Source organism: Gopherus evgoodei, chromosome 1 (assembly GCF_007399415.2).
Source record: "Gopherus evgoodei ecotype Sinaloan lineage chromosome 1, rGopEvg1_v1.p, whole genome shotgun sequence".
NCBI lineage: Eukaryota > Metazoa > Chordata > Testudines > Testudinidae > Gopherus > Gopherus evgoodei.
The window spans coordinates 80,071,319-80,097,758 of NC_044322.1; positions in this window are offsets into that span (position 1 = coordinate 80,071,319).

A 26,440-nucleotide genomic window follows, 5' to 3' on the forward strand; every position below is an offset into this window, starting at 1 on the left:
GTTCATTACATGCAGATATTGTTTGTCATTAAACACTGGAAATATATCTATAAAATCATTTGAATCTATATTCCTTTCTGAACTGCCTTCATTTTGATGCCTCAATATTTGTGGATGCTACTGTCTTTTCTGTAAGCTTGCAATAAGCAAAGACCCTTGCTGTTTGTGTACTTAATGTACACAGTATACTTAGTTTAAACAAGAACTACAATCACATAATTTATCTCTATTAATGAGACAGTGAGGTCATCTTGAAATGTCTTGAGTTCTTTCAAATAGAAATAAAATAACTAATTCTTCTGCTTGCTCAGGTTTAGCCACAATACTGAAAAGCCTTCGTACAATTTTTGGCAAGAACCAAATATCAAAGAATCTGTAAAAAGCCATAAATTGAGAACATAAACATTTGGTGTAATTTAATCTGTGGCTCTACAATAATGCATTTTTAAACCATAACAGGTCTGATGTAACTTTACATTAATGCTGTGACACCAGAGATTTTTAGAGATTGTCTTTTAACATATTACCAGGTAGACCAAATATTATCCAACTCCCATTTTCCTTGAATGTAGGAGAAATTGGAGGTAAGTAGCTATGGTTATTTGTTGAGACTGTCTTGTCAAAGAGGTTCAAAAGTTACAATTACAAGAATAAGAACAGTTTATTTTATGTCCATTTCCTCTTTCTGTTATTTGTCATTGTCATTGTCACATGAATTACTTTTAGTCATATGATTTGTCATAGCAACAATGAAGACATGAGAAGTAGAGTGTTTCATATTATATGTTATGCAGAAGAGAATAATCAACAGTTCTTTTTACTTTCCCAGCATTCTGTAATTATCTTAACTAGCCAAAGCTTCTTGTTATCTTCTCATGACCCTCTAGATGCTCTGTGAGAAAGTTGTGGAATGATCAGTTCATATGAATAAACTCAGGACACCTCAAGCCCAGATAGGTACAGAGGTCATTAAAGAAATAAGGTAGTTTGTTACTTGAGCCAATATTACCTGTCGTAAGAGAAACCCTTCTGTGACCTCAATTATAGTGCAATTGGTTGTGACTTCTTTCCTGAAGTACCACTTTCCAGAAGAATTACTCCTAGGGCTGATGTCCAACTAGAGTATCTGGAATACTTGTGGATGGGGAGGATGTTTTACAGATACTCGTTGGTTAATAGTATATTTATCAGCTACCAGAATACTGAAATGGTTATAGTATTGCATTATAGTAAAATTATCTTTCATAGACCAGTGGTGGCATTTATAAGTATGAAAACCAAAACTAAAATGGGATACAAAATGGAAAATCCATTTTCATGGTGATTATTGCAAACTGTGACAGACCCAGGCCAGTGTGGTACAGGAGTCTGGTAGAGGGCAAATATACTGGTCACTGGATGAGTAGTTTTCTGTTCCCTGAGCGACCAGAGCAGGGGCTGCACTAGAGTAATCAGGAACCTGCTAGAACCAATTAAGGCAGACAGGCTGATGAGAACACCTGCAGCCAGTCAAGGCAGACTAATCAGGGTACCTGGGTTTAAAAAGGAGCTCACTCCCATCAGGGAGGGGGGAGCCAGAGGAGAGGAAGTGCATTTGAGGAGCTGGGAGCAAGAGGCACAAGGAGCTGAGAGTGAGAGGGTGTGCTGCTGGAGGACTGAGGAGTACAAGCATTATCAGACATCAGGAGGAAGGTCCTGTGGTGAGGATAAAGAAGGTGTTTGGAGGAGGCCATGGGGAAGTAGCCCAGGGAGTTGTAGCTGTCATGCAGCTGTTACAAGAAGCACTATAGACAGCTGCAATCCACAGGGCCCTGGGCTGGAATCTGGAGTAGAGGGCAGGCCCAGGTTCCCCCCAAACCTCCCAACTCCTGATCAGACACAGGAGTAGTTGACCCAGACTGTGAGGAAGATCACTGAGGTGAGCAAATCTGCCAATAAGCACAGAACCCACCAAGGTAGAGGAGGAACTTTGTCACAAAACACAATGGAAACAGTTACACACCTAATTCATTATTCCAACCATCTCAAAACTATGATCTTCTGATCTTCCTTAGATACCTTATTTATCTGTCACTCAAGGTCTTTATGCAGTTACTGTATGTTACTGTAATGTCCGTGTGTCTTAACACTAATTAATGCCTTCGTTGAAACCATCAGCGTATCTTTGTTACAACAAGGAAGTTGTGCACAAAATGAGATGTTGTATACAGGTGAGGACTAAGCAGAAAATGTTGTAGCAATTTGCTGAACATGGAGGCTTATTGAGGATGCAGTCCTGAATAATACACACTAGCTTTGCTCTTCAGCCTTTAGTCTGTGTAGCGAAGCTATGAATCATTCATGGTCTCCCAGCTGAGAAGGGCTTCAAAGGGGATGATTCTGATTGGATGTCCTGTGTGAATTGCCATGCTGCAGAATCCCCTATACCCCCAGCACTGGAGGGTTGAGGAAGCACTTTCATCTGGGCCTCCAAAGTGTTTAGGGTCACAGTTCACCAGGAGATAACGATGTAGATGTACATTCAGAATTAGCTGCAGAGATACCTGTGTAGTGCAGTGTGGAAAAATGAGCCAGTTAGATCCCTAGTGGATGCTGTGAATCAATTACTGTATTCTGAATACAAGGTTGGCTGCAGGGGATAAACAGATGTCAGAGCATTTTTCCCTAATAAGACCCTAGTAATAGAAGAGCACTGACAGATTCGTTTTACATTAAAAATCTCATTTCCTCTTTATATGACCAATTTTACTAGGCCTCTAAACAAAGATATTTTATGTAACTCTTAGCCATACAATGAGAATACTATCATTATTTTTTCTTTTTTAACAAAGACTAAAAGAAGCAGCAGAAATTAGTCTTACTAAAGTTAGTAATAAAGTCATGTAATTTAGACAACTTACTGATTTATTTTTTCCAGTGAAATGGTGTACTGAATGGACTGTAGCTGCCTTTCAGACGAAATTGCAATCATCAAGATTCTAGAACAACATTCTTAGAACAATAGTTAATGATTAACTTTCTGTGTTCTTTTTATATTTGTGCACTCTTACCAGTTAATTTCTGTGATTTTCAGAGTTTAGTACAAAGAAGTGTGATCGGAAACAAGCATCAATTAACTTTTCTAGTTAATTAAACTTTTAATTTGGAAAATTGGAACTTGTCAGGGATACAATCTTTTATGGTCCTGCGAAATTAAAAATCAGCGCATTCATTGACGTTTGGAATCCAAGCAGAGAGAGGTGTGCCATAATGAAATAATCTGAAGAATACAATAGTCATTGCAGGTAAATTGCAAGTATTGTACTAGTGAGCTTTCTCCTTTGGACATCAAGCAATACATTGTCCTGATGCTGAGATCTTTGAAATCACTTGTTATTGCCCTGATATCAATTGGTTACATGTGGTGTAAGTCAGGGCAGAATTTGGCCCTTTGTTGATATTTGTTTTAAATAACACTTCCACTCCACTAGTATCCCAGGAGGATGTTAAAACAGCAGCTACTAAGGTTAGACATTTTTAAATAAGCTAGTCCATATAACTTGCATACAAGAGTTTTAAAAGAGCTCGTTGGACTACCAATGTTGATTTTCTATAAGTCTTGGAACACTTCCAGAAGACTAGAAGAAAGCTAATGTGCTAATATTTATAAAGGGTAAACCAAGATGACCTGGGTAATTATAGACCTGTCAGTCTGACTTTAACCATAGGCAATATATTGGAGCAGCGGTTACAGGACTTGATTAATATAGAATTAAAAGAGGGTATATAATTAATGCCATTCAGCACAGGTTTATGGAAAAGAGATCCCATCAAACTAACTTGATATCTTTCTTTCATGAGACAAGTTTGATTGATACAAATAATAATGTTGATGTTATACACTTACTTCTGTAAGGCATTTGACTTCATAGCATATGAGGTTTTGATTAAAAACTAGAAAGATATAAAATTAACATGGCACACATTAAATGAATTAAAAACTGTCTAACTGATAGGTCTCAAAATGTAATTTTAAATGGGCAATCATCACGAAATAGATGTGTTTCTAGTAGGGTCTTTGAGAGATTGATTCTTGTCATTACACTATTTAACATTTTTATTGATACCTGGAGGAAAACAAAATCATCATTGATAAAATTTGCAGATGTCACAAAAATGGAGAGTAATAAATAACAAAGAGAACAGGTCACTGATTTAGACTGCGTAGCAAACAGGGTACAAGCACACAATATGCCTTTTAATGTAGAAAAATGTAAATGTTGACTAACACAGTTCACAGAATCATAGAAATGTAGGGCTGGAAGGGACTTTGAGAAATCTTCAACACCCAGTGCTGAAGCAGGACCAAGGTAACCTAGATCATCCCTGACAGATGTTTGTCCACTTTGTTCTTAAAATCTTCCAGTGATGGAGTTTCCACAATCTCCCTTGGAAACTTATTCCAAAGTTTAACTATCCCTATACTTAGAAAGTTTTTTCTAACATCTAACCTAAATCTTCCTGTGGCAGATTAAGTTAATTACTTCTTGTCCTACCCTCTTTGGGCATGGAGAATCGTTGATCACAGTCCTCTTACTAACAGCCCTTAACATATTGGCTGACTGTTATCTGGTCCCTGCTCAGTCTTCTTTTCTCAAAACTAAACATGCCCAGTTTTTTTAACCTTTCTTCACAGGTCATGTTTTCTAAATGTATCATTTTTGTTGCTCTCCTCTGGACTCTCTCAACATTTTTCCTAAAGTGTGGTGCCCACTGTTCCCTCTAGTTTTTTCCATCCATGCATGGAATAAATTTTATGTGCACTGAGGTATGTGTGGATGTGCACCACCAGTAGAATAAAAAAACCTAGATATAACATATATTTTAAAGAAGTTACCATAGGGATAATTATTCCAGCCAGAACAGGTTAGGCATTTTAGAACTCACTACTCAAAGAATTAAATTTAAGTTTAAGAGAAATAAAAATTATGAAATGCATAGACCAGTCAAAACACTAACATAACACGCTCTGAAAGAATAAAATTACAGAGAATATATGTGCATTGCAGGAAGTACGTATTGCGAGGTGAGAGTGAAAGAGCCAGTGTGTGTGTGTGACAGAGACTGTGTGTGTGTGTGAGAGACAGAGAGAGAGACAGAGACTCTGTGTGTGTGTGTGTGTGACACAGAGACTATGTGTGTGAAAGAGACACAGAGATTGTGTGTGACACAGAGACGGTGTGTGTGTGTGTGATAGAGACTCAGTGTGTGTGTGACACTGAGACTGTGTGTATGACACAGTGTCTGTGTGTGATACAGATACAGTGTGTGTGTGACACAGAGACTCTGTGTGTGTTTGTGCATGTGACACAATGTGTGTGTAACATAGAGACAGTGTGTGTGCTGGCTGCTGGGGAACGCAGTGTGCTGTCTCTTTAAAACACTGACTGAAAGCTTTCCAGCTCTGCCCTGAGCCCTGTTGTCTCCCCTACCCCATTCTGCGGAAATGGGGTAAATGGGCAGGGGGAGAGAGAGAGAGACAGACCATCAGACAGACAGAGACGGTGTGAGCTGGCTGCTGGGGAAATCTCAGAAACAGTGCACTGTCTCTTTAAAGAAAGGCACTCAGTCACTCACCATTCAGACCTCTGCAACTCCAAGTCCTGCTAAGCCAGGCTGTGTCCCCTCTGCCCGGCTCTGCAAAAATGGGGTAGAGAGGCAGGGAGGTGGAGGGGGGGAATAAACCATGACATCAGTACCTTCTTCCCCCATGCTCTGCACAGCCAGCAGGAGGGTCCAGGGAGCAGCTGCTGGGTGGAGCAACATAGGGGGTGGGGCACCTGAATGCATGCTGATGGCTGTGCATGCTCTGGTAATTAGCTGGGTGGCACTAGAATCTCTCCTGCGCAGCCGCCCAAGTGCGCAGCTTACAGGGAACACAGGTGGTGCCCAAAGATGGACACAGTATTCCAGCTGAGGCCTCACCAGTGCTGAGTGTAGTGGTGTCTTACATATAACACTCCTATCAATACACCCCAGAAGGATGTTAGCCTTTTTTGCAACTGCATCACATTGTTGTCTGATATCCAATTTGTGATCCACTATAACCTCTAGGTCCTTTTCAGGGTCTACCAGGGTCTATTTTCAGCAGTACTACCACTTAGCCAGTTATTCCCCATTTTGTAGTTGTGCACTGGATTTTTTCCTTCCTAATTTAAGTACTTTGCACTTATCTTTATTGAATTTCATCTTGATAAATTCTGGCTAATTCTCCAGTTTGCCGTGGTCATTTTGAATTTTAATCCTGTGCTCCCAAGTGCTTGTAACCTCTCCCGGGTTGGTGTCATATGTAAATTTTATAAGCATATTCTCCACTACATTATCAAAGTCATTAATGAAAATATTGATTAGTACTGGACTCAGGACTGACCTCTGTAGGATCCTACTAGAAACCTGAAAGAAAACATGAAATGATCACTTTTAAAGTTTGTAGATGACACAAAAATTGAGACAGTAACAAATAATGCAGAGAGCAGATCACTGATTCAGGGTGATCCAGATCACATGGTGAGCAAGGCAGTTGAGAGAAAACCATTGAGTGACAAGTACTCTTTGAATACGATCTTTTAGCCAGTTGTGCACCCACCTTACAATGTCATCTAGACTGCATTTCCAATCACACAATAATGCATAAACATTTCATTTTTAATATATGCAGCTCCGAAGAAACTTAAACTTAATTCAACCAGGTTTAACTTAATTCATTAAGGTTTGTCCAAGATATTGTAAGGAATTGGCATATCTGTCACATATACATCTAGGACTATAGAATGTAGGCTATATTTAAATGATAGGGGACTCTATCCTGGTAAGCAGTGACTCTGAAAAAGATTTTGCTGAAGGGGAACGGGGGGTAACCAGCTGAATATGCGTTCGAATGCGACAATTGGCCAAAAAGGTTAATGAAATCTTTAGATGCGTAAACAGGGGAATCTTGAGTAGGAGAAATGAAGTTATTTTACTTTTGTATTTGGCTCTGGAATACTATGTCCAGTTCTAATTACCACAATTTGAGAAGGATGTTGTTGTGATGCTTTCTTGGGATACCAGCTTGGGGTAAAAATAAACAAAAGGTTTATTTAATTGAAAAATCACAGATTCAAAGATGTAATAGTAAGGAAAAGCACACATGTGCAAGTTACACCAAAAATAAAGACACAACTTCAGGCTTTACACCTCTATATTAGATAATTTCTCTTTTCTAATACACGGTACCTAGTGCCTTTGAACCATTTCCCAGTATGCCCCCTAGCCCGAAGGAAGGATCCAGTGTTCACAGACAGCTCCCAGTCTTTGAGATTGTCCCTCAGGTCAGGATGAAGACATCAGTTTCAAGCCTCATTTTAAAAAGAGCTCTTTTCCCCTTTTTGTGTGTGTGTCCCCAACATGGTGACTCTTGGTTATTTAGGGTGAGGAAATTCTAACTGGGATCTCTCAATGTTTTCCCATTAATCCTAATGGCCCATCATTTGTCTTTTCCTGGGTTGCACAATGCTATGTCTTTGGAGCTAATCTTGTCTGTTTGGGGAGGCAGCCCCACCCTGCTTGGCAGCCCACGGACCTGCTGTGATGGGGAGAAAGCTTTATTAACCTAGATTTCTATGCACATACGTGTATAAATTCATAACCACAGTCTACATACATGTCACATAATGACCATCAATTTCAGAACGTTGCAAGCTTTCATAAAAGACTTTCCTCAACATATTGTTACACACAGTAACATTGCATACAACCAGTTGATTTAATTGCTTATTTTTTGGGATTCAGACCCCTTGTTCTTCCCTTGGAGTGTCTGGACCCTGATTGTGACAGTTGATAAACTGAAGAGGGTTCAGAGAAGAGCCATGAGAATGATTAAAGGATTAGAAAACATGCCTTATAGTAAAAGACCCAAAGATCTCAATCTACTTAAGCTACTGGTAGGCAACTTGCCCATCAGGGTAATCTGATTGTGGGCTGTGAGATATTTTACTGACATTGACTGTCCGCAGGCACAGCCCCCGACAGCTCCCAGTGGCCATGGTTCGCCATTCCCGGTCAAAGGAAGCTGCAGGAAGTGGCAAGTTGCAGGGACGTGCTGCCCACCACTCACTTAAGCTAATCAAAGAGAAGATTGCAATGGATGGATGTTGAAGCTAGAGAAATTAAGATTGAAATAAGTAGTAAATTTTTAACAGTGATGGTAATTAACACTTTACCAAAGGTTGTGGTGGATTCTTCATCACTGGCAATGTTTAAATCAAGATTGGATGTTTATCCAAAAGATATGCTGTAGGAATTATTTTGGAGAAGTTCTATGGCCTGTGTTATACAGGAGGTCAGACTAGATTATCACAATGGTGCCTTCTGGCCTTGGAATCAACAAATCTTCATGGGAAGTATTCTTTTAAAGCTTTTTCATGGGATTTTTTCAGTCAGGAAGAGTGTGGAATTACAATAAGGTATCTGAATTGCTGTGCAACCTTAGAATTCTTAACATGCTACCTACAATAACTCTTCATATAATATTCCTTCCATCTCCCCACTTTTTGATATTTAACTTGATATTTTTGTCTGTATGCTGCAGCCCAGTATATTGTTTCAAGGGAGTTACCTCTTGGCACAGATGTCAGAAGCATATTGTCAACACACGTCATTTATAGGTGGATCTGTTAGTCCGCATTAGCTAGGACTGTCATAAACAGATAGCTAAGGGTTAATGTCTCTTTCACCTGGAAAGGAGTAACCTGAAACACCTGACCAGAGGACCAATCAGGAAACAAGACTTTTTCAAATCTGGGTGGAGGGAAGTTTTGGGGTGTGAGTTCTTTGTTCTGTGTCTGTGCCCTCTCGGCTCTGAGAGTGATTTTTCTATCTCCTGCCTTTCTAATCTTCTGTTTCCAAGTTGTAAGTACAAAGATAGTAAGACGATAGGTTTATATTATTTTCTTTTGTATTTACATGTGTGTAGTTGCTGGGGTGTTTTGAATTGTATTCTTTTTGGATAAGGCTGTTTATTCACTTTTTGTTTCTTAAGCAATTGACCCTGTATATTTTCACCTTATACAGACACTATTTTTAATGTATTTTTCTTTCTTTTTATAAAGCTTTCTTTTTAAGACCTGTTGGAGTTTTTCTTTAGTGGGGACTCCAGGGAATTGAGTCTGCAGCTCACCAGGGAACTGGTGGGAGGAAGAAGTCAGGGGGAAAATCTCTTTGTGTTAGATTTACTAAGCCTGACTTTGCATACCCTCTGGGTAAGGGGGAAGAGAGATTAGCTCTCTCGGTACTTGTGTTTCCAGGACTGGAAGCAGGGAATCTCCTAGGGTCGTCCAGGGAGGGGAGCCTGGGAGGAAGTAACCAGGAAACAAGGGGAGGGGGTTATTTCCCTTTGTTGTAGGACTCAAGGCATCTGAGTCTGGGGGTCCCCCAGGGAAGGTTTCGGGGAGACCACAGTGAGCTAAGCACTGTATAATTCCAGGCTGGTGGCAGCTTTACCAGATCCAAGCTGGTAACTAAGCTTGGAGGTTTTCATGCTAACACCCACATTTTGGACGCTAAGGTCCAGATCTGGGAAGAAATGTTATGACAGGGACAAACAGGAGTATTCGAAACTACCTCAATGCCTAGGGGATCCTCTTGTTTTAAATTCAAGTCAAGACAAGGAATTTAAAGCTGATGTGCTGTAACCTTGGACATACATTGAGGGTTCAGGCTGCATCATAAAAGCAAGGGCTGAATGGACTTGGGGTTGAGGTAACTAGGAGAGACATTTACACTTAAAAATGTTTGGGGTGGACAATAAGCTTACTAGCTAAGTAAAATTTCTACATAAAAAGGCAGATACTTGCCTGATCACTAATGGCACTGTTAACATACCTTTCTGAGATTCTGACTCTTTATATCCATTATGGCCTGTAAGATCTATAAATTTGGGATTGTTGAAGCCTGGAGCTTACAGGGACAGGACTGTATTTTTGACTCTGGTTCCCTCAGGACATGGAAAGCCCTCCTTGTTGACCTGAGGACAGGACCATATAAGTAACTTTTAAAAGTCCATTTAAATACCAGAAGGCCTTTGCCACAGCAACTTGGTTTTTTTACTTTAATTGTTGCTTCTAAATTTGTATGATTTCAGTCATTTAAATAAAAGGCCAAATCCTCAAGTGGTTTAAATCAGCATATTTTCCTTTATATCAATGGAGTTGTGCTGATTTACACCAGCTGAGGAGCTGATCTAGTATTTACTGGATATTTTCAATACACTGTAGTATAGCAGTTGACCTCCTGAGATGATGGGGGTTTTTCATAGTGACAAATTTGCTTTTGTTTATTTATGGGCAACTCCCATTGATTTAAACAGGAGTTGTGCAGAAACCAGCCCATACACAGAAATACAATATTACAATTTTTATTAGGATGTCAGTGTGCAATGATATTTTGAACAATAAAACAATAAAATTACACACACACAAAAGAAAATAATTGTGATAATAGGGAACCTTAGGGAAGTTGCTGGGATCACAGACCCGATATTATTAGGTCTATAGATGCATTCTGGATTTGAAAGTCCCATCCACAAACAGTTTCTCTACTGTACAGTACCTGGTTATCTAAAGGGAAATTTTCTCAGGGATTTTGTCCAGAATTTATCTAGTACAGAGGTGGAGAAACATATAAAAGGGGCTGACCAAAGAATCCCTCCATCAAAAAGTACTTAGAGCTTGCATCTGGGATGTGTTAATGAGGACTATGTTAATGCATGTTAGGTGTCTTTTAATTAGTGCCAGCAGAGACTACATGGGGCAATTAGCGTGCAACATTTTAGAGCACTCTGCAGTTCACACCTGTCTAGTTTGCACTGCAAAGCTGTGTAGACAAGCTCTTTGAGGGAAAACTTATGGTAAAACTGACCCACAGAGAGATCATGCAAACATGGGCCCATGAAAGATGGAGATGGTGAAACCTTTTTGTGCCCTAAGCAATGCTTGACGGCACAGAAAAATATTCAGATTGAGCATTTGCTAAGTATGCATATTCACAGTATAAGGTGCATATCTGAAGTTGGAGCATTGTGATATGATGGGAGTTTGCCCCTTCACACATAGGTAATAAACTTGCTGTGGTGAGAGAGGCTGACAATGTTTTGACTTCCACAATCAAATAGGCCTTGAATGTTATCTATTCATCCATCCATCCACTCCTCAAACTATACCATCTAGATACCCCTGGGGGCACATTTGCACTGATACACTTCCTTCAAATAAGCTCCAGGAAGATACTGACTGTAAGCACTCCTTGACTACAAGAAAATAGTTTTGACTTTAAATACCGTGATTCATACAGACAAAGGAGATGTGCTGGTGGTGGGGGAAGTAAACTTCCCACCCCCAGATTGACCTGCTGTGAGTGGGGAGGGACAGGGGTCAAGTGAAACAGAAACATGCCGGGGAAGGGAGAGAGAGGGGGAAAGAGAAGGGGTTCCAGCTTACTCAGGCCCTGTCCCTGGCAGCTGAGACAGCAGCAGGCCACCCCCCTTCCAGGCCCTGCAGGGACAGGGGCCAAGTGAGCTGGAGTCCTCCTCCCCTCCAGCAGCTGAACCCAGGCAGAGAGTGGGTCACCACTGCCTCCCAGCCAGGCTCTCTCAGTCAAAAGTGGCTCTGTCTTGTTCCTCACCAGCTGCCAGGGAGAGTGGCCGAATATGTGCACGGGGGAGGACGCAGGAAGAGAAGACTAGAACCCTCTCCCCTGCAGGTAATGTGGGACCAGGAGACACTGGCAGCCCTGGACTGGGCACGGGGGTGGGGCAGTCACTGGGCGGGAGAGACACATGGGGTGGTCACGTGTCCTCCCCTTTAGATTGTTCCCTCCAGTTGTCTATGCATACAGAAAGTTCAGGGTGGAAAAATATACTAAATCATTAAGGCCCTGACACTGTAAACACGTAAACAAGTAACTTCACTCATTTGAGTTGTCCCGTTACTTCAATGGGACTACTTAAATGAGTAACTGTAGGGTTTTGTTCACCTCTTGATCTCCATGCCTGATTCCTATTACCATCAACAGGAATTCAGGACCCAGAATAAAAGTGAGAATACAGTCCATAATCTGTATTTGTTTAATTGGAAACCACTTAGGATACTGTAGTAGATAGGCACAATGGGGAAAATTAATTAGTTTAATTCCACTGACTTCACACCCAAATATGACCCTCATTTTCCCTTCCTTTTTTTCAACACTGACTGCTTCAAGAAAACACAATCCATATATATTTGATATTTGACTGGGAGAATAATAAATAAATAAATAGATGAGCTATGACTGTATATGCAAATGACACTCTAGTAGTTGTAAAACTGAAGCAAACTGTTCCCATCTTCACTAACAGATTTGAAACATGGGTTAGATCCTCAACTAGTGTTAATCAGCATAGCTTCATTGACTTGAATGCAGCAATGCGTATTTACACCAGCTGAGCATCTGGTCTCATGTCCACTTACAAAATGATGAAATCATACTAAGATCAAGGAGATGCTTCACACTCAGTTTTAAAGAGAGAGTTTGCAATGCATGCTGGAGGGAATAAAATATGTGGCCTTAATTATCAACAACAGGCCTAAGGACAAAATCAAATTAAATTTAAACATGATAAGAAACAAAATAAATATAGATATAAGGAGATGGTAACAGATACCATTCAGTCTCTGGGGGAAAATAAATATAATTAAAATGCATATACTACTTGTTTATTCATAGAGTTCCACCTGTGTGCGTGACAAGTAAGTTTTCCTCAAACTTTCTAAGCTGTGTGAGATTTCCATGGGGGACTGAAAAGAAACCAAAAACCTTGGAGCACTTGGTGATCAATGGACAATTTTTGTTCATTATGAAAAAAAGTCATACTTCCCTGGAGTCCTCATTTTATATAGTTTTTAAAAATATAATGATGTGCCATGGGCTATATTTTTCTGATTTTGTCCAGATGCTTTATATTGGGCGACCTTATTTAGCGAATCTAGGCTCTGATAATGCAATCAGATCCATATAATGAGATCCTGGAGCCATGTGGAGTTAATGCAGCTCCATGAGAGCACAAAGACCCACCTGTACAGATCCAATTGCTGGATCACGGCCATAACTGAAGTTTTAGTTTATATCAATTTACAATAAGGAATGAAGCTTAAAAATAAATGTGTGACTCTGTCCCTGACACTTTTGGAAAGATCGTTAAAGGATGAGATCTGTAACTTCATAGAGCTGTACGTTTTTCCTACCATTATGTTGGCCTAACTGTACTGAATTTTATTTTTAAATCACATGTATTATATTTGGAGTGGAAATGTGTGGTTTTATAACCGGTGAACGCATAATCTTGGTTCCAATGAAAAATACAACATGTACTGAAACATCTCTTTGTTTATGTGCCATTCTAACACATTTTCCACTTCTTGTGCCTGGAATGTTTTCCAAACTTCTGTTGCTGTGGTCCCCACTCTCCTCCTTCCACTCTCAATATTTAACACAGTATATAGCCTTGAATCGACAAGAAGGTGTCTAACCTAAATAATCCAAAGCGTTAAGAGTTTGTGACACAGAGTTCTCCCTCTCCTATTTTAATTTTGCTGTGGATTTCATCTAACATAATGCACAGTGCTGCAGCCCTTGCATATGTCACCCTAGTTCTCTGCTCATGACACTGACTCCTCACAGAATATCTGGTCAAATTCAAGACAGTTTTTCTCATCTTTAAGGTGCTCCATGGCATTGGCTACCAAAAGCCTTTTAGACCACATCTTTCAAAAAGGGTTCAAAAAAGAATTGGATAAATTCACAGAGGATAGGTCGATCAATGACTGTTAGTCAAGATGGTCAGGGACACAATCCCATGCTCTGAGTGTCCCTAAAAATCTGAAGTCCCTGAACCTACTAGAAGCTGGGAGCGGGTGACAGAGGATGGACCACACAATAAAATGTCATATTCTGTTCACTCCCTGTAAAAGATCTGGCACTGGCCACTGTCAGAAGACAGGATACTGGGCCAAATGGTCCTTTGGTGTGACCCAGTATGGCCATTCTTATGTTCTTACATTTCACAGGTACTATGAAGCTGTCAGCTGCTAGGGTTAAACTTGCTCCTTCAGCCTAGCTTTCCGATGATGGAAGACAAGAGATGTACACAAAATTAAACTGATTAGTGCCTCCTCCCAATCTTACAACAAGTCCTTGGAGAAGCGGGACGGGAAAAGGAATCTAGACTATAGAAGGGACTCCATTCTATGTAAATATTGATTTGTGAGACTCTCAGATACTACACTAATAAGAGCAGCATGAAAACTTAGATTAAGTTAGATAGAACGTAATTATCTAAACTGGAATTTGACCAGGATACTTAAGACTTCTGCTGTTAATGGCATGACAGGATCTTTATGATCACAAGTGTTTAGGACCTTGATTTTAGGTCATATGTAAAAGATTATACCACTAGCAGCCAGAGCCCTGCAGCCAGTCTAAAACCAATGTGCGATCAGCTCATACACTCAATTACCTTTTTGAATATGTAAGTCAATTCCTTGCAAGTTCAGTATGTAAGGAATGCAAAACAGCTGTCCATTTTATCATGTAAGGAAAATGGATATGACAAGTATAAGGTCTGTGCTTATTTTGTTTTCATATGAATAAACCTGTGTATCTCAGGCATTAGGGCCCTGATTCAGCAAGATATTTAACCATGAGCATATCTTCTCATTGGTTCTACCCACATGCTTAAGGACAGACACCTGCTTAGTTACCTTGCTGAATCAGACATGGCTTAAACTATTAGTGATAATTCTTTCCTACCTTAAGGTTCAGATTCTGCTCTCTGATACACATACACAATTCCTGCTGTTCTCAATTGGAGCTGTGCACATATATTTGAGGACAGAATTTTTCCCTTGTAATTTCAAGCCCTAACATGAGTCAGAATGGTGTGTACTCCTAAAATCTCACCTATCACTACCTCTGAACAACGCAAGTATCTCGTATTGCGGAAAAGCTCTGTCTGACAATTACTAACCTGCTGTTTTATCCTATTTTTTTAAATAAATCTTATAACTGGAGATTTTCCCCCTGAGGTTTTATATTTTTTTTTCTCCTGAACATATCCATTTTCATATTTGTTTGGTTACTATGATGGTGGCTTCAGACCCAGGAATTGGAAGTTGCAGCCTTTTGACAGCCATAGCTTTATTCTTCTATCATGAAAAGGATCCTAAGCAAGGAACACCAGCAGTGACTTGCGTTGCTTCTGGCCATTTTTTTGTTCTTGTGATTTTAAGTCCACTTATTGTGTTTTCTGTTATTTGGAGGTCACCAAACTTTAATCACTAGGGGGTAGTGTAGGGCTTATCCTTGATCTTGGAAATTGTACTCTACAGCCTGATGTTTTCTTGAATGTATATATGAAAGACTCAGTTTAAATATCAAGTTATTTCATTTATATCAATATGTATTCAAAAATTTTAAAAACACACATCAAACAATAAATAGAGATTAAAATCATGGTATGCTGTTCACTGAAAATTAACTTCATTATATTCACCATGTGCGTGGCCAATTGCAGTTATCTTTTTGTCTTCTTCATCCCCTCTCTTCCCCCATGACACTCACATACGTATGTTTTGAACTAGCTCACAATATACTAACAAGGTTTAGAAGGCTGCAAAAACGTGTGACCCTGCACCCCATATTAATATTTAATTAAGCGCTTACTGCACATTGCAAGTCGGTCTCAGAAAATTAATTAGCTCAAAAGATGCTTGTCCTTTAAAAGGATTGTAATCCCTTTTGAAAATGTAAATGAGATGATACTTCAGCAGGTGGAAGCAACTGTTCATTTCATTCAGATTGTGAGTTTTGTAGTACATCTGCAGATATCTGTATTACGTCATTTGAGTATATTGATTATAAATTCACCATCTATGGGATCTCTTTCAGATCACTTCTCACATTGCATAAATCTGACTGTGACCTCAGAAGGGAATTACAAAGGCTCTAAGGCTTCCATTTCCGTTCTTCTTAACTGATTCCCTTGTTATGGGGACACTGAAAGGCATTTCTTGAGATCAAGGAAAGTCTAAGACAATTTGAACACATCCTGAAGAAGATAATGCACAAAAGGATGGATTTTAAATGTATGGATAATTGAATTTGTTACCTCTTCTCCCTACTCTCTTCCTCTTTCCTTAATCAATATGATTGGCTTGGATTTCAGATAGTCATGGATTAGGTATTCAAGTTCTTTCCTGGAGGAGATTTAAAGCTAGAAATATTCATGCTTCTGGTTATTTTGCTGGGTGTCTCCCCTACTGTCCTGCGAGAGATAAAGATTAATTTCTTGCTTAGAAATTCTTACAGGTTCTGAGGTTTTTTTGATTAATCTAGCTACTACCATCTAAAAATTATTCTTATCTGTAAGTGTCAGCTATAGATTTTGGTGCCATAGCATGCACACAGCAGGTGCCTCTAAAGTTCCACTTCACTGGCTAGGCAGAATGTGGAATAGAGCCAACCCTGAGGGGATTCCACTGACCATTCTTCCTGCCAAGTCAGTTTTCAGATGAAAGGGTAAAGCCTAGTCCCTTAGGATTCTTAAGGGCCCAGTCATACAAACCCCTTCTCACCGTACTCACATTAAGTAGCTGACTGAAGTAAGGATTACGAACAAGAGCACAGGCTTGCAGTGTGAGGACCCACGTTTGGAAGACTGCTGCATCGTATTTTAGAAATAAAATAATCTCAGATGAAATTTGTTTGCAAAATATTTAGGTTAATTTGAAATTCCTTCTATCACTGATATCAGCTACCATTTATTTATTTATTTGTTCTCTTTATTAATAAGGACAAATGATCAGCAATAATTTGAGATATATGAATAACAGTTAAAATGAAACTTAAATGCTTTATTTTCATGGCATTCTAGGTCTCTCCCTTCAGAGTAAAATGTCCTTTTTAAAAATATGCTGAAGTAATAATACAGTATTTGTATGAGGTTGTATATCTAATTAAGATGAGAAACTGTATTTAACTCTAATTTAGGCTTTCCACGGTGTCACTCCACATTCTGTCAATTGGAATAAATTTGTCTTTTTATTTTAGTTTAGTTTTTAATGTTTTCTCCCCTTGATAACAGCTTGTAAACATAAAAAGAATGAGACTTCTACAGCAAATTGCTCACCCCAATTCAGCAAATGTTTGAACTAAAAAGCCCTCTTTAAATTATATATATATAATATATCTATATATTTATCTTAATTCTCATCCCTTCATCCCTTTAGCACCCAGTAATAGGTTGCCACTACAAATTAAAAGGGGAAGCAACTTTTCTCTTATTTTTTTTCCATATTTAAAAAATGTAAATAGGAAGATTAAAGATTAAAGTGGATTTAAGGACATGGTAACAATTGGTGACCAAATAGGATTCCCATTCACATCAGCTCTCATTTCCTCCCCTCACAACCCTGACCCTCCACTTTGTTCTGGGTAATTTATTCTATGTCAGTATCAGTTTTAGACCTTTCTAATTCACTGATTGCCAAGTTTACAGGATTATGTGCAATGGTTCTGTGTGATGGATGTCTGTTCACTATTGATTCAATGACTGAAAATGTCAGCTTGGACTTAAACCAATGTCCTAAAGCTAAAGGTAAGTGCAATTTCATCTGAACCACAACACACTTACTAGTGTTGTCTTCATTAAAGGAAACAATGTTTTCAAATTCTCTGCCTTTTATACAATCAGCCTCATTCTCTGAGAATAGAAAAACAATATAATGAAAAAAGGTGAGGAATTGAGGCCTCACTACTTTTTATTTGCAAGTGACAAGGTGGATGAGGCAATATCTTTTATTGGACCAACTTCTGCTGGTGGAAGAGACAAGCTTTGGAGCTTCACAGAGCTCTTCCTCTGGACTGGAGAAGGTAAGCAGAGTGTCCAAGAAATATCCAAGTTGGAACAGATTGATAAGTATAAAGGATTCACTTATCAATTGTTGGTCTTGTTTAAGCTCCTGAAGCCACTTTCCAAAAGTGGAGAGGATCTTGATAAGAGGCAGTGAATTAGATATATCAGTGTTTTCTCTGAGGAATTTAAACCTTGATATAAAAATCACTGAAAAGCAATCACCGGGCAGTCAGAGTACAGTTTGCTATTTATACCCCTTTCCTCCCACCTTTTTGACCTTTTTCCACTTGTACTGTGAAAAGAAATGTATGTTTTGCTATCAGATTATTGTGAACTGCATTGCATGGGAAGTTATATGAGGTCACAGGATGAGAAGTTCACCTCCGAGTAACTTCATGCAATCTGATGTGACATATACATTTAAAAATTGCTTCCCAAGATTTTTCAGCAAGAAGAAATGCTCTCTGGGTAGCACAAACACCAGCCAGTTATTTCGACTACCTAAGCTGTCTCCGAGCATATCAGAACATATTTATTCCTGACACAGAAGACAGCAAAAATAAATCCTATTTTTGTCTGTTCATATGCTCCTTTTTAGTCTGATTTACGACTCTTGTTTTTTTCTTGCTTCTGCAGTACTTTAACGAGATATTTCTCCACACCAGCTTTTGTTTAAATACTTTTGTTGATAACGTTCAATGATGTTACATATAGTCTTACACTCAATACACTAATGTGTTTGAAAAGAGCATATTTATAGTGCAAGAAGGAAGAAAAGAATGAGAAAAAGGGAAACAGGTGAAGCACAAAGAACATTTTAAGGCATTTGGGAATCTTTGGGGATTGATTCTCAACTGATGTAAATTGTCATGGTTCTGTTAACTTCAGTGGGGTAAATGATCATAGTGCAATTGGCTTCAGTGGAGCTACGATAGTTTACACAAACTGAGGATCTGCCCCATGGTCTTCACATATAGTTGGACAAATTCATTGTTACTCTCCATCTGCTTGCATCACACCAGTGCCAGCAAGTAACAATATCCCAGGTCTGACTTCCTGGGTAGATCAGATTTACAGCTCCCTGCATCACAGTGAATCCTGATTTTTTTGTTTAGTCAGTATATGAGACTAATCCATAGCCTGTTGAATTTAGGCAGCCAATTGACTCTGCTCTGAGTATTTGACTTGAGTGGACTTTGGATGAGGCCCTATGAAAACGAGCAGGTATATGTCACTATACCGTTGCATATGTTTTAATTTTTTGTGGCAATCATTTATTAGGACAACTGGAAGGCTGATAAAATTCTTCATCAGATCTTTCCTTAGCACACTGTTAGCTCTCTCTAGCTTAAATACACTTTGGTATTACTGTTCATATTGTCTGCAAGGAGAAACATACCAGAAGAGATTACTTATATACAGCAAACCTGGAGAGGGGAGCGGTGGAACAAGTAAGATATGTAAAAATTTCAGGCTTCCAGCTACACTCTTGTTAGTCAGATCTGCATCATTGTCTATTTACTTTTATTGTGGTCACAAATAAAACCCACACTTACAATAGATCCAAGAGAAAATATCAAGAAAGAAAATGAATTGGTACTGCATATGCAATCATACACAACACATATGAGTTAGTAGACTCTTAAAAAGGTGAAATATTCTTATAGAGAGCTAGAGGTTTTTAATCCAGCTCCTTGCTTCATCATAAGTGATGTGCTCAGATATCATTCTAGCTTTCATTCTTAAGGCTAGTTATTTTAGGCATGTCTAAAGCTTTAAAATATTTAATGAGTGAGGTATTGGGTTTATTAGATTAGTAATAATCTTAACAGCTAATAACAAGACATGAAGTAAAGCATACTGACCAAGATTGACAGAATAATTGTCAATATCTAACAGAGCTAAAATAGATGAAAATACAATAGATTCATTTAAAATTACATTGCAATCTTTTTTTCCACCAAAACCCAGAATCTTAATCTTTGGGCAGTTTCGCAGTATATGAATTTGAGAGTCCAGTTGTCCATTGTGAGCGCTCCTGTTAGCAGTCAGCACTACATTTATTGTGGAAAACTAGTCAGGCACATGTGAAAGGAGTAAAAATTGATGTCTTTATGAAAAAATTGCAAGCATCTCTAACAGGTACATTTGTATGAAACTAAAGACATGGTAAATTCAGAACAAAAAGCAAAAAGGTATTTTAAGAAAAGAATAAAAGAAAAATTATTAAAGAGTAGAAAACCAGGTCATGCTTCTGTCATATGTTGTATCAAAGCATAACATAAATCATAAATATCTTGGTCCCTATTCCACTGTAAATAATCTAAATCTATGTATAAATTTGAGTTACTGAAAACAAGAGACATGTGGAGAGATTTATCACTTTAACCAGCTTATACTATTTAAGGGTTCATTCCACAGACCAGGGACACCAGAATATATCAGCGTGCAGTGAAGAAACCCCCATGCATCAGAAGAAGACAAGATAAACCTACAGAACAAAATGCCCATCTACATTTCAACCTATTGTGCATGGACAATTAAGTATGCCATTACTATATACTTTGGACAATATTATCATACATCATTTATAAGCTGCACTCTATACAGCATACAAGGAGCAAGGTAGAAAAGATCTGGAATTTGGTATTGGATTATGATAAACAAAAATGTTTTTGCTTTTATCTGAAAAACAAAACCCCAAACTTATTAGTGATACAAATATTGAGACCTCTTTGCCAGGTCTGCAGATAAGCACAGTTATTAGCTTTTTTGTTCACAATTTAGTAAGCTGTAAATTTTAGCTACCAGACCCTTAGCATTACTCTTGTTAAAGAACAACTTTGTGCAAAATATATTGCTTGATTAAATGATTAAGAGATTTAAGCAAAAAACTACTATTCTATTTTTATAACATTGGTCAAGTATTAATATTTTGGTATCACAAATGAAGTAATGTAGTTGTAAAAACCATATTTGGTCCAGCGGCTATTATTGAAAGACACAGGAATTCTACTGTAGGTTGAATATATATGATCATGGGAATATAGGCAGAGCTGTCCCTGTATCTTGTAGAGAATATAATAGGCCTCAAATACAAAGACGGGTGGATTGACTTAGCTCCACACCTTCCAAAGACATGGTTCAACCAAGGTATTAACAGAGTCACAGGCAGTGACAAGTAGCTGCAAAGAAAATTAAAACAAAGCAACAACATAATCCTACACAAAGAAACAGAGGTATAATCTAGAGACAATGAAATGGAGCACATTTAACTTCCCAGTCCCAGATATCATATTCTGCTTGGAAGTCCCTCTCTCACTAGATCACATATCTAGTTTTGGTAGTCTCACAACAGTCTATATATGCAACAGCTGTGAGCAACTGAATAGTTCATTATGTGGCTCATCTGCAGTCTTAGTAATTAGAGTCTTGATTTTTTTTATCATTTGTGAAGCTCCTAAATAGGGAGAAAAATTAAAAAGTTGATGTTTATGAATATAGTGTCTTAGCCATAGGCCATTACACATAATACAAAAAAAATACAAATTTTAAATTGACATAGATTGCCTATAGGTTTGTATAGGCTCCCTATACAAGGACTGGGGAGAGATAGGCATCTAAGAATGCAAGCCACAAAAGCCAGCATATGAGGTGGAGACCTGCTTAAGCTAGTCAATGGAAGGTGCCAAAAAGAGGGTTGTGTGCTAAGCCCAGCTCCTCTCTCTGAGATTGGCACCTAAATCCAGACTGCAGGGAGTCACGTTAGCGAACCATGAATGGGAATCTGTTACCTGAAGTCAGGCAGCTTAGGTACCTGTAGCGAGGGGGCCTCACTCCCCGCCGCGCCTGAGAGGAACAGGCCAGAACAGGTGCGGCAATGGGCGGAGCCACTGCTGCCTGTCCCCGCCCCCCGGAAATCAAGGGGCGGGACAGGAAGTATAAAAGCCTGGCCCCGGTGCTCAGTTGAGAGAAGGTGGCCAGAGAAGGCAGACGCTGGGGCCCGAGCTCCCGCTGGGCCCAGCCTACCCCGTGCTCGGTACCCAGAGGAGTGTTGGCCTGACCTGCCCCGTGCTCGATACCCGGAGGAGTACTGGCCGGACCTACCCAGTGCCCGGTACCCAGAGGAGCTGCCTGAGCTCCCCGAGGACCGGCCTTCGGAGGAGCTGTCAGAACCTCCCAATGCCCCGTACCCAGAGGAGTGGACTGGACCTCCCAGCGCTCGGTATCCTGAGGAACTCATGGTCTGGGACCCACCGGATGACGCCGGCGGATGGCAGGTACCCAGTGACGGGGAGGTTGGAAGTGTCCCAGGGGCAGCCGACTCCAGTCAGGCTGCAGACTCACCTGAGCCGATGTCAGTGTGTTTTGGTCAGGATCCTCCACTGACCGCTAGGGCCCTGAGCTGGAACGCAGTGGAGTGGGAGGGCCTGCATTCCCCCTGCCACCCCTTCAAGGGTGACAGACTCCCCCTCCTCCCTGGCCTGAACAGGCCATTGCTGGTGCTTGTTTGCTCAGCCCTGGAGCAGAGGGCCTGAGCCACCTGTTAACTGTTTGCTTGTTTGCTGAGCCCTGCAACAAAGGGCCTGAGCCACCTGCTAACTGTGTCTGTTTGCTCAGCCCTGCAACAAAGGGCCTGAGCCACCTGCTAACTGTGTCTGTTTGCTCAGCCCTGCAACAGAGGGCCTGAGCCCCCTATTAACAGGTTGCTTGTTTGCTCAGCCCTGCAGCAGAGGGCCTGAGCCATCTGTTAACTGTTTGCTTGTCTGCTCAGACCTGCAACAAAGGGCGTGAGCCCCCTCTTGACTGTTTGCTGCTTGTCTGCTCAGCCCTGCAACAAAGGGCCTGAGCCCCCTCTTGACTGTTTGCTTGTCTGCTCAGCCCTGCAACAGAGGGCCTGAGCCACTTGTTAACTGTTTGCTTGTCTGCTCAGCCCTGCAACAGAGGGCCTGAGCCACTTGTTAACTGTTTGCTTGTCTGCTTAGCCCTGCAACAAAGGGCCTGAGCCCCCTCTTAACTGTTTGCTTGTCTGCTCAGCCCTGCAACAAAGGGCCTGCGCAACCTGCTAACTGTGTCTGTTTGCTCAGCCCTGCAGCAGAGCGTCTGAGCCCTAAGTGACAGTGGGCAGCCGCACAGTCTCAAAGCAAGGGGAGGGCCCCAGGCCAACAGAGTGCAGTAAGCTGGTGTGGCTCCCCCCTGCCTTCAAGGAGGGTTGAGCCCCGGCTCCGCTCTGCTACAGTACCTAAGCCACTCTTTGAAGGAATGAGTTAGGTGCCAACTTTGCTTTGAGAGTAGAGTATGCCCTAACCACTGGACTACAGAGTCATTCTTGCACACTGTCTCTCACTCTCTTTGGCCCAATTACTGTTTATGTGTTCCTCCACAGTGGAACAATCATTGGGCTAGAGAGAGAGAAAGAGAAGGACTCTGCAGTCCAGTGGTTAGGGCAGCCATCTAGGAGGAGGGAAACCCTGGGTCCAGTCATCCTGCTCCAACCACTTTTTCATTGTTTATCTGGAAGAGATTTCGGAATCCCGTATCAGAATGTCCCATAACACAGTGGTTAGAGCACTCTCCTAAGAAGTGGGAGATCCCTCTGGTGGAAACAGGAAATTTAAACATGGGTTTCCCACAACATTACAGGCAAAGGCTCTAACCACCAGGCAACAAGGTATAAAGTGAGCACTATCATCTCCACTAGCTGGATTTTGAATGGAACCCAAACTGGTAGTTGGCCTTTAAGCACTTCTGTTGGATAGGACCCTGAGCATGACTAAGGCAGCCAAACACTTGTCTTCGCTGGTTTGTGAATCACTCTGCGGCTTTGGTGAGAGATAGACATCTGGATGCTTAGAGGGATGCAACAGTGCACATGCTCAGAGGCAGGAAGATAGGTGTCTGGGGAATTTTACTCCAAAAAATGTAGGCACTGAGTAAGGTTAGGCACTTCCAAGGGTCGACAGGAATTTTGTGGATTGCAGTGGAACCTAAACTGGGACTTAGGTGCCTAAACTCGAGATTTGGGTGCCTAAATCTAGGGTTTAGGCACCTAAGTATCTTCATGAATCCTATTCCTACCTGATATTGTCCTTAACTGAGATATCAACTATAGTTGGTTAAGTATTAAAACATGTAGCTGAAAAATGAACAACAGTATATCATCCATGCTAGCAACTATTTCATGTTTCACAGCCTCACAATGCATTCCTTCAAAAATGCCCAATAGCAATCTAAGCTATTTTAGTATCAGTCTATTATACACCAGAGTGTCTAACCAGACACACTAACCCCAATGTGTGCAAATATGATGTCAAGCATATCAGTAAACACAATGTTATTCTGGTGGATGAGGCACAGTTTTCAGAAAGTATCCTGAGCATTATTTGTCAATCTTGTCAGTACCAGTAAAATCTCTCTTACTCATTAGAGGCATTTTTAAGGACAGAAGGCTTTGGAGTAGTATTGGCTTTTCCTCTAGGCTCAATGCCAAATAATGCCTTTTTCACAAAGACCTATCAAGTCTACTGCTTCACCTGCCTTTTGGACCTTTTGACAATTTACCAGTCAGGCTAATGTGTTTTTTTTTTTCCTGATGGTGGAATCTGAGCTGAGTGAATGAGGATTTCATGTGAAAACAGAGAGTAATCTGTGTTTAAGAAAAAGCCCTGGTACTAAAACACAAAAAAATCGTACCAGGAGAGATCTAGCTCAAGCTCCTCTGCACATTTGAACTGCAGCATTCTGGTACAGTGAGAGAGGTGATCTCTCAGGAAGATTGATCCTAAGCCTTTAGAAATTTATAGGCCAATACTGTTCCAACCTGCATGGAACTTGGAGATCAGGTTGCAGGAGGGAAGAGTTTAAAGGCGGCACCGGAAGTCAGTCTGTGTGCACTTGGCTGGAATGCTAACTGCAGTTGCAGTATCTCTGTAAATAACTGTCTTAATAAAAAGGCATGGGATCCTTTCATATTATTATGCAGCATGCAGTACATGAAACAAATATCCACACCTTGAACTTTGATCCTAAACCTTGCAGACAGCCAGTGAGGTCATAAAGCACTGGCTGAATGTAAACAATTATTGTAAGGTCTGGTACACCTCCACCATCAATGTATTTTAAAGCTTCCAGTATTAATTCTGGGACAGCATTCATGCCACCAACAATCTTCTGAAACATGGTAAGAAGAAAAAAAAATCACTGGCCATTTAGGAATTTCATATTTGTCACCATTCTACACACCACAGTCACTTGGAACTTCTTGGTGATAGTGGGAATAGAAATAAGGTCCTTTAGCTCTGCTACCACTCATGCCTGCTGTTGGAGCTAATGGAAATACTCTATTATTGATCAGAACTGTAGGTTCTATAGTAGTTCTGATTCCACTCACCAGAGGACAATGGGAAACAATGGTAAACATATGCTAGTAAATGGACTTCATGTTATCCTCCATTTTATTAACAGTGGAGACATTACTACCTGGGCACTATTATACATCTTGGCTTTCAAAATTCCTTTCCCAAGCTAACTAAACCCAAATTCTACAAAACTATAATCACTTATAATTACTTATAAAAATGCCCCACCATTTTATCACATTCTTTTTCACATTTGGCAAATCAACATTAACCAGTAAAGTCTGTGCCCCTGTTCATATTTTTATAACAGCAAGTTGAAGGAACTCCATCTGTTGTACAAACTTTCCAATGAAGATCTAAATTTGCTCAATATGCCATGAACAGCAGTTATATAATACAGAAGGGAAGGGAAATTGCTCTTCTTTTCAGTCTGCAAGAGAAGGCAGCAATTTGGATAAAATATCCATCAACTAAGCTGTTGGGAATTTGCTCATGGTCTCTGCTGGAAGTCTGTAAAGTTGGTAGAATGCTTGTGATGTTCAGGGAGCCCTTGCAGTGTAACAGTGAAATATTCCACTGTACTGTGGAATGAGGTTTTGTTTTGCTCATTTACGTACAACTTCTCTCTGAGTTATCAGCCTCGCTCATACTCAGCTTGAGGGTGTGTATGTTTGTGTACTCTGCATGTGACTCTGTCCTTTCATAATTGCAGATATTGTACCTCAGACAAGCTTGTTCTGTAGAAGGAGTTTCAGTCAGTATGTATTTCACTATCTTTTCATATATAATTTAGACTTGTTTTGAGCTTACACTGAAAGATGAATGCACAAAGAATCCTGTATAATTTATTTCTCCTCTAATTATGCATTTGCCACTGTAACATGCAAAATGATATAGGAAAACAGACAACTTTCTCAGATAGATACCCCTACAGAAAACAAAAATGGCTTTATTCCTTCCAATATGATCTATAATCCCAACAGTACATTAACTATAGCATGTGCCACTCATTCACTTACACAGTCACAATATGATCACCTCAAAGTATAACATACTGACTCTACTTTCCATGTGAATAACTCTAGTTTCCCATATCCCTCTTTAAACTGACAGAATAATC